Genomic DNA, 9,957 nt, shown 5'->3' with positions numbered 1-9,957 from the left:
CAAATCCTAGGCCCATTAAAACATTTTAAAATCCTTTAATCATGGTTCATTAAATCTAAACATGATTAGCAAATTAATCTAGTAAAATAGAACTGGGCTATTACAGAATCCACTCCTCAGCCACAAGTGGATCAGTAGTTCCCCCGAACTCCTTGGGTCCCTTCGTACGGAACCTATCAACAACATCTTATTCGTGGGAATTTCTGGGCTGTCCGGCCTGATGATCGAGTAACCGCGTAATCCCTGCCAGCATGTCAACATTTTCCCTCTCGAATGGTGTAAGTGCTGGTGGGGGAGGTGGATTCCCATGAGCTCCTTCTGGCCCATTACGCTCTGGACCGGCATCCTTGTTTTTAGTCTGACGTGTAGCTCGTCTTGGAGGCATACTGCAATTCCCATAAATTCCTCACGTAACAGCCATGCATAACTAAGAATTTTATCTTAAAACTTTCATACTTCAAAATTTTCATAACTTAAAATTCTCATAACATAAATCATTGAAAACATATATCATGTGTCCCATACGTAAAAACATAATTAAAAATATTTATAACTAACAAACTGAAAGTGCTACTTCTAAGCTCGACGTAGCAGGCTAGTCACCCTCCAAGGACCATGGATCTGATACCAATTGAAACGACCCAAACTACTACTGAATTTTTTTAAAATACTCTATTTTATTTCTCCACTTTAAAATATTAATACTATATACTTAATACATTATTTAATATCCAAATAAAACAGAAATCTTACAATCTAACTAAATGCGGAAATCTTTCTTTCCGTCTATTGATCTTGAACATGAGGTTTCCCGTCTGCCATACACGAAAGCATCGATTCAGGCATGTCAACAGACTTCCTCCTCGCAAGATCTAAAATATTTATTCTCACTACCGGGAACTACCAATTAAATGGTCCATTCTCCGGCAGGATCTTTATGACAATCTCTCCCACTACTAGTGGAAGCTTCCTTGGTCGAAGCTGAATGGATGACTACATGTCACACATTCCATTCAACCCTGAGAAATGCCTGGAGTACAAAACTGGGTCTTCTCTTCCATCTATATCCTGCTGGGATCCACATAATACGAAATTCTGATGTAAACATTGGCAATGACGATCTTGGTAAAGCCTAGGTATCATGCTATTCCAATTCGTGATAATGTTATTGTCATTGAATCCGACTTTTAATCTACAAGGATAACCCAAATGTCAACACTAAGTCCCAAATAATCATATTTCATGCTCTGATATCATAAATGTAGTGACCCAACCCAAAATCACCTACTAATAAGAAACTTAAGCATGCAATTAAACATTAAATAATCTTAATTAGATTAAATGCATAAACACTTAAATAAATTAATACCAGCATGGTAAAAACCTAGTGGCTGATCTCGCAATACTGCCTTGGTTACCACCCAATTTCCAGATCTCTGAGAGATACCTGCAACTGCCCCGTCGAATGGGGTATCCAGAAAAACAGAAAACAACAGAACATGAGCATAAAACTCTGAGTATGCTAGTATGGGTAAACATACGCATATGATGCATGCAATGAAATGACCCAAAAATAATATCTGGGTAGACAAATAAGAATCTTCTAAGACTGGCACCTAGTACATGAGCTGTAGCCTCGGGGAATCAAACCATTGAACCCGACCACTCACTCCTAACTATACTTGTAACAAGAATGTCCCCCTTGAACACTAGAGACCGAACGACCCGTCGGTCGAGTGACTCTCAGTGACCAAAACATCCTAACAAGGGATGAGCACTCTCGAAAACATAACTTATCACGAAGGAGATACATGATCAATATGAAATGCACATGAAACATAATATATTTCAAAGTATTAAAACATGGATCATGAATCCATAATAATCATGGCACATAAATGCAACACATAGGCATGCATATCCGATGACAATCTCAGTCAGTACTTACGTACCTTTCTAACGCAGTTCTTAGAAGCATCCATATAGGTTCCAAGCCTACCATGTAACACTACAATTAATATTAACCATGCATCATCTATCAAGCTCTAAAAGCCTTAATTAAACTATAGCATACTCCTTTTTTACTAAAAGGAACTAGAGTTATACCTTCATTTGTCGTCAGCCCGCTGATGTCGAATACCCCAGAGCTTGGGCACAGCCCTTCTACGACCCCTGGACACCTCTCCAAAGCTCCGCTGCTTGGCCACTACTACGGACACTGTCTGTTAACTATAAAAATACTACTTACTGCTTCAAATTTTAAAGAAAGAGTCTCGAAACCCTTAAAATAGAGCCATTACGGGAGAGGAGAGGATACTGAAAAATTTGAAAATGAGGAGTTTTTCCCCTATTTATAGACGGAGTTCGGATCGCCCGATCCATAGTTCAGACACTCCAATCCTTTCATGATATCCACGTTGCATGCATGCAAGTTCGTACGATCCGATCCCTCTTCGGATCATCCGATCGGACTCAGTGATGTCAGCCATGACATCACTCATCTGACTAGATTTGGACTTATGTCTATCCGAGTTCGGACCATCCGATCTCCTAATCGGAGCGTCCAATCTCCTTCGGATCATCGATCTATTATGGGCCTATGTTCGGACCATCCAAACTCTCCGAGCCCAATTTAAGACCATTAACCATTTTTTGGGCATTTTGGATCCAAATCCTAGGCCCATTAAAACATTTTAAAATCCTTTAATCATGGTTCATTAAATCTAAACATGATTAGCAAATTAATCTAGTAAAATAGAACTGGGCTATTACAGAATCCACTCCTCAGCCACAAGTGGATCAGTAGTTCCCCCGAACTCCTTGGGTCCCTTCGTACGGAACCTATCAACAACATCTTATTCGTGGGAATTTCTGGGCTGTCCGGCCTGATGATCGAGTAACCGCGTAATCCCTGCCAGCATGTCAACATTTTCCCTCTCGAATGGTGTAAGTGCTGGTGGGGGAGGTGGATTCCCATGAGCTCCTTCTGGCCCATTACGCTCCGGACCGGCGTCCTTGTTGTTAGTCTGACGTGTAGCTCGTCTTGGAGGCATACTGCAATTCCCATAAATTCCTCACGTAACAGCCATGCATAACTAAGAATTTTATCTTAAAACTTTCATACTTCAAAATTTTCATAACTTAAAATTCTCATAACATAAATCATTGAAAACATATATCATGTGTCCCATACGTAAAAACATAATTAAAAATATTTATAACTAACAAACTGAAAGTGCTACTTCTAAGCTCGACGTAGCAGGCTAGTCACCCTCCAAGGACCATGGATCTGATACCAATTGAAACGACCCAAACTACTACTGAATTTTTTTAAAATACTCTATTTTATTTCTCCACTTTAAAATATTAATACTATATATATATATATATATATATATATATATATATATATATATATATATATATTCCCATGCATATATATATTATACATAACATAACTTTCCAAAAACCCTTGTACATAATAAAAATACCTCATATGCACTAAAATAAAACTAGACAAAATACTTACTCATGATAAACTTCCATGCATTAAAATCTCATAACTTAAATACTTAAATAGTATTCTCACGTCAAATCCATGCAAACATAAAACTCATGCATACTTAAAATATTTCATCACCATGCAAAATCATGAAATTAAAACATTAATAAATTATAACATATGCGAAAAATAAAATACTATTGAAACATAATTCCTCAAAAACAGTATCATCACATGGTCACAGGTTGAACTAGCTGCTTGGACACTCATACGCCTTCATCGCCAGTAAGGATCACATCATCCTCTAAAAACTCTTGCTCACGTGCATCATTTAAATCTAGTGAGCCTAGAGGCTCAACATATTATATCCTTATATATATGAACATGAAACAACAAGAACGCACCATCATATAAGATATCGTGAATATACTTATACATGCTTGATCTTAAAAACATTACATAATGCTGTATCTTAAACATCATCAACATCATATCTCATCATAAACATTATAATCATGAACTTTATACTTAATACTTATCATAATATGGCATGTCTTAAATTCTTTAAACATCATAGGTTGTATCCATGTCAATGGCCTTAAACTTTAACGATTGATCAATTATAAAAACTAACGTACGTGGTGGTGGGGTCTCCACCTCTATGCTGCCACTTCCCCAACACTCAATACTGGATCCATAAGCTCATTATAACATAAACATTATAAGGAAGCTCACCGAGCCCAGGTATCGCAGCCTCCAACCACATCATTTTCCACCTTGTAGTAGCCCGATTCCATTTTACAAGATTGATCTATCTAAATCTTGTTAGGATTAATAAAACATGATTAAGAAATTTTCATATGATTAAACGGACCAATAAATCGGACCCAAAACATCCAAAAAGTGGTAAATGAGCTTATATGGGCTTGAACAAGTTTGGGAGATCCGAACTGGGTTTGGAGGGTACGAATAGATTGGAGCCAACAAAGCAAGATCGGATGATATGGGGACGATCGGAGCATCCGAACAGAGATCGGAACTTCCGATCATAGTGTCTTGCACATGGAAATAAGTTTGAACATGCAGTTGCATGCATGAGTTAAGAGCATCCGAAGTGTAGATCGGACCGTCCAATCTGGGCCAATCCGATTGTGTCATGCATGCGAAGATCGGAGCGTCTGATCGTGCTCTATAAATAGGAGTCGAGGGGCTCATTTGATTTTCACTCCGAAACATATTTTCTCGCATGATGGCTCGATTTTAGTGCTTTGGGACTCTTTTATAAAGAGTTGGACTAGGTTATAGTATATTTTTATATAACAGACAGTGTCCGTAGTAGTGGCCAAGAAGCGGAGCTTTGGCGAGGTGTCTAGGGGTCGTAGCAAGGCCGTGCCCAAGCTCTAAGGTATTCGACATCAGCGGGCTGACGACGAACGAATATATAACTCTAGCTTCTTATAGAAGATAGAGAGTATGCTATAGTTTAATTAAGGGATTTAGAGCATGTTAGATGATGCACGTTTATTATGAATTTTAGTGCTGTATGGTAAGCTTGGAACCTAGATGGGTGCTTGTAGGAACTGTCTTAGTAAGATACGTAAGTACTGACTGATATTTTCAGAGGGTTGTCATGCTTATGTGTTGCATATTATTTGACAAGATGCATGTGCATTTCATATTGAGCATGTATCTCTTTCGAGATAAGGTAGTGTTATAGAATGCTCAGCCCTTGTTAGGACGATTAGACACTGAGAGTCACTATGATCGATGGGTTTGTCAAACTCTAGTGATTCAGGAACATTTGGTCCATGTCCTGTTAGGAATTAATGGTTAGGTCCAGCGGTTCGAGTCCCAGCGTCTACAGCTCATGTCCTAGGTGCTAGTTTGAGTGGATTTCTGATTCGTTACCCAGATCTGATACTTGTTCATTACATTGCATGCATAATATACGTCTGTTTACCCGTACTAGAGTACTGAGCGTTTTATGCTCACGTACAGTTATTTTTTATGTTGTCTGAACACCCCGTTCGACGGGACAGCTGTAGGTAATTCTCAAAGAGATTTGAAGATTGGGTGATGACCAAGGCAGGATTGCATGGTCAGCCACTAGGTTTTACCATGCTGGTATTTTAGTTATTTGAGTTTTCGCATTATACCTCTGATTATGATTATTTTATTGTTTAATTGCATGCCTAAGCTCTTAATTAGTAGGTGATCACGGTGCGGGTCACTACACACCTCACTTCAACTTCCTTAAAAACTTATTTTTCTTAACATGCCCTTAAACTTCACATTCAAAAATTTTTTTACGTGATGCATGAACTTAAAAATTCCCCTTATATCTTTATTTAATGAATGAATTAAATATATATTTACGAATTATTTATTTTCTTTTGGATTTGTTCGAGCTGCTGACCCCTAAGACTTAAGCTCATACATTCATACATGGGACCAAAATCAATCAAGGCCGATTTACTTAACTACCTTATAAATTTCATTTAGCCCATTAATACTTAGACCATCTTATTAGCCCAATATATTTTTAGTCTATTCCATTAACTTAAATTTATCCCAATATATTATTCAAGTCCATTAACATCCATTCTGGCCCATTAACATCTATTTTGGCCCATTAAATTTCTTAGCCCAACAAGACTTGACCCAATAATTCTTATGGATCCCTGGGTCCATAAAAACTAATGGACTCACTTAAATTATTAATTAAGCCCAATTTATAAAATTTAACTAGTCCAATTAATTAATTAACCAACTCAAGTCCATAATTTTTTAACTTAAACTTTTAATTAAATAAATTAAAATACCCAAGTCCGAACCAACATAACCCAAACCCAAACCCACCTACTTGACTTACTAGACTTTAGACCCAACCCGGACCCAAAAACTTGAGCTCGACCCGACGCAAACACAACACAAACCCTAGCCACCCTCTTTCTCTCTCTCTAACGCACTGGTACTCCAGCCTTTTGGCCACCTAGCTCCGGCCACATTTGGCCGGAGACCCACCGGCAGGACATCCCCAGGGTCTTGCCGGTCTTATCAAACCAGCCTTAGCCCCAACCGAAGCCATGCATGGAGTAGCCGAAGCTATGAACTCCAAGTAGCCATGAACTCCCTAGGCCAAACCACACTCCAAATCAGACCTTAGGGACCCTAGCTCGAACCTTTAGCCCTTGGTCAACCCCTGGAATAGTCCCTTAATCGATAGCCTTGAGAAAAAAAATCAACATGCACAAAAATGTGAGAACTTGCATGAGACATGAATAATCTCATTAAAATATGAAACCACAAGCATTAATCAGATCATTCATCTTACAAACAGTGTAATATGATCTAAATGGTGTGAAAGAATGGATTCGATACATGCCTTTGCATTAAATACACTCGAATAAATGTTATCGACGCGTATATTTCTCTCCGGGATGAACGGGACATCAAAGCCTTGCTTTTTCTTCAAGGAGATCGTGTTGTGTGTGTGCAATGAGGGAATGGCATCTTATGAATGAGGGAGGCGGCTGAATGTGTTTAGGCGTGAAGAAGGGAAGAATGAGGGCCAAAACTTGTTATATGTTTGTGTATATAATGGGCCGGGTTTAATTAATTTCATAAACCAAGTTGAACACCATTAAGCCCACTAATATATCTCATAATAATTTTATAATTTTTAGAATATAAGTTTATGGTCTTTTTAAAGCCATTTAAAAGCACCTATAATGGCTTATTTTAGTGGAAATTGGGCTTCTATACATATATATATATATATATATATATATAATATATATATATATATTAAAACTCTTATTTTATAAAAATAAAATCTTAAAATAATATATTTTGGCTCTTGACATCCTTAGTCAAGATTTTAGATGAAAAATCTCCATGTCGTTCGTTCACGGTCCCATCTACGCGATCACAAAAGTAGCATTTCTCAAATAAATTCATAATGACGAGTTAAATGCTATAATAAAATTTAAAACATGAAAATAAATCACATAACTCACATAATAGTAAATAAAAATAATTTAACCCCTTGTTAAATTATTTTTAAATCCTTAAATTCCCTTGTTATGCATGCAGGTTTACATCACGAATTTCCGGACGTTATGTCCATTATCTGGGAAATAAGGCAAAATCTTTATGAAATCCCTCCAAATGCTTGTGGAGAGCCCACCTTGGTCAAATCAGAATGGGTAGTCACACACCATGTGCTCCAACCAATTTTGAGAAGTACCAAGAGTTCAGCATCTCTTCCAGTCAGCTTCTGTTGGAATCTTCATCACTGCTAGACTTCCTCATAATGCAAATCTTTGATGCCAATCTTGGCGATGACATTCTCGAAGACTTCTAATCTCCTCACCAACTCAGAATCCAATGCTGCTAGGGACTCAATCTAAAGTAGTTTGGTTCCCTTTTACAAGATTAAGTGATTTAAACATGCTAAGAAAAAATGCCATATAATTTTAAAAGTGGCAAAACATGTTTAAGGAGTCATTTTTTGGTGCAAATAAGTGGAAAATCAAATCCGAAACGTCCAAAATGAAAGAGTGGGTGCCCGATGAGCCAACTTGTGGCTAAGGGCTTTGATGACTCTTTGTATAAACAATCTTTTGTTTAATATAATTTACACTTTTATTAATGGCAATGACTTTATCTTTCTTCATATTGTTATATTGTGATATACTATTGTTGTTTTGATAAAGACCTTGAATATACTATAGTGTATGTAAGATGTGGTAGTTCATGGGGATGACTATCATGAAACACATCTTATAGTCACTGTATATTCTAAACAGTTCCTAGTCGATTGAGCCGTCCGTTAATAAGGATAAGGATCGCTTGAGATTTAGACTAGCATTTGCGATGCCGAGTACCACGTTTCATTGGTATGGAACATAGAGATGTTCAAAGCATGCAAATGGATATTCATACGATGAATGATCGAACTACCGTATCCGGACTTTCCAAGTGGTTATCACTTATCGAGTGGATAAAGTCCGCGGTTTTGGTTGTACACCATTAGTCCTTACTACTTGAAACATCATTGAGACTCTATATGCTAGTACTGTACTTTGACTCGTTTACCGACTCTATTGGGGTCATCAGGTGTCGGGATTGGGTACAGTTACGACACATATAGGAGTCGATGCTTTGTTGTCAAGGATTCACCACATACTTGCGAGTGTGGATATCCTATGCAATCTGAGGAGATATTAGTGTGACGAATCTTTGGCCAGAGTACATGATGTGTTTTAAGAAATGGTTTCTTAGTAGCACATGCGATGTCACTATTTGATCTTCAAGATGCATTTCATAGTTATCGAATCTCGAACAACTCTCGATTTACCAATGGTTGTTGATTCGATCGGGATATATGGATGAAGGGACCGTACTGTACGCTAACCAAAATCTATTGGTTCTTGCAGGCACTATCAGTGATACCTAGGGAATCATGGGGCGATGTTGATAGGCGCTCTTACCATGATTTGATGGGCAAGTCGGAAATTGTTGTTCCGAGTCACAAGGAGTTGTGAGCCCACGGCTAGCTGTATCCCTGAACCATTGAGGGTCACACAGAGTAATGGATTTTTAATCCCCGTTGAGATAGTTAAATTTAAAGAGTTAAATTTAATGAACAAAGAAGTGAGACTTCTTATTTAAGAGTAGAGGAGTAAGATTTCCTAAAATGACATAGGGATGGGCATTTTTGGAAATCACTGAATTCGGATTCAGAAAATTTATCTTGACTCTAAAAGATGCAGAAATGGTTTCTGTGAACATTGGTGAAATTGGTTTATCAATCTGAGTCACAATGAATTTTATATTAATTTCTGAACATGCGGGTTTTGCTTGTCAGGCTTGAACTTATGACTAATGGGCCCTAAGCTGTTAGCAGCCCACATTATAAATAAGTTATTGCAGTACAGAAATTACATAACAGAGGTCACAAATTATTTTTGAAAACCCTGGTTTTTCTTAACAGTGGCCGCCGCCCCCTCCCTCTCTGTTCTGAAAAATTCCAGCCTGTGAATTTTGAATTTGCAGTCTGGTTTAACGGATCAAATTTGTTAATTCTCTTCGTATAAACTTCTGATAGATTTTCTAGTGCAATCTATCAGAGGGATTAAATCTCTGTTCGTGGACCTGATTGAAGAACAGTTCGTCCATCAGTTCCCGGGATATACAACAAGAGCAGAGTAATCTGTTGGTGTCCATAATCTCGATTCGAGATTGGAGGTAAAAATTTATAATTGTTATTTAATTTTTACACACATAATTTAATCGTAAAGTTTTGATACCCATTATGGAATCGTTTCATATAAAATTTTTAAAACTTCCGCTGCACCGGGTATCAATTCTGATTGATCTGATCGCCGTTTTCCAACAGTGGTATCAGAGCCAGGTTGCTCAAATCAAGCGATTAAATTAATCGATTGTAC

The sequence above is a fragment of the Henckelia pumila genome, chromosome 2 (genome assembly GCF_033568475.1).
Source record: "Henckelia pumila isolate YLH828 chromosome 2, ASM3356847v2, whole genome shotgun sequence".
NCBI lineage: Eukaryota > Viridiplantae > Streptophyta > Magnoliopsida > Lamiales > Gesneriaceae > Henckelia > Henckelia pumila.
This window is presented reverse-complemented; position numbering follows the sequence as displayed.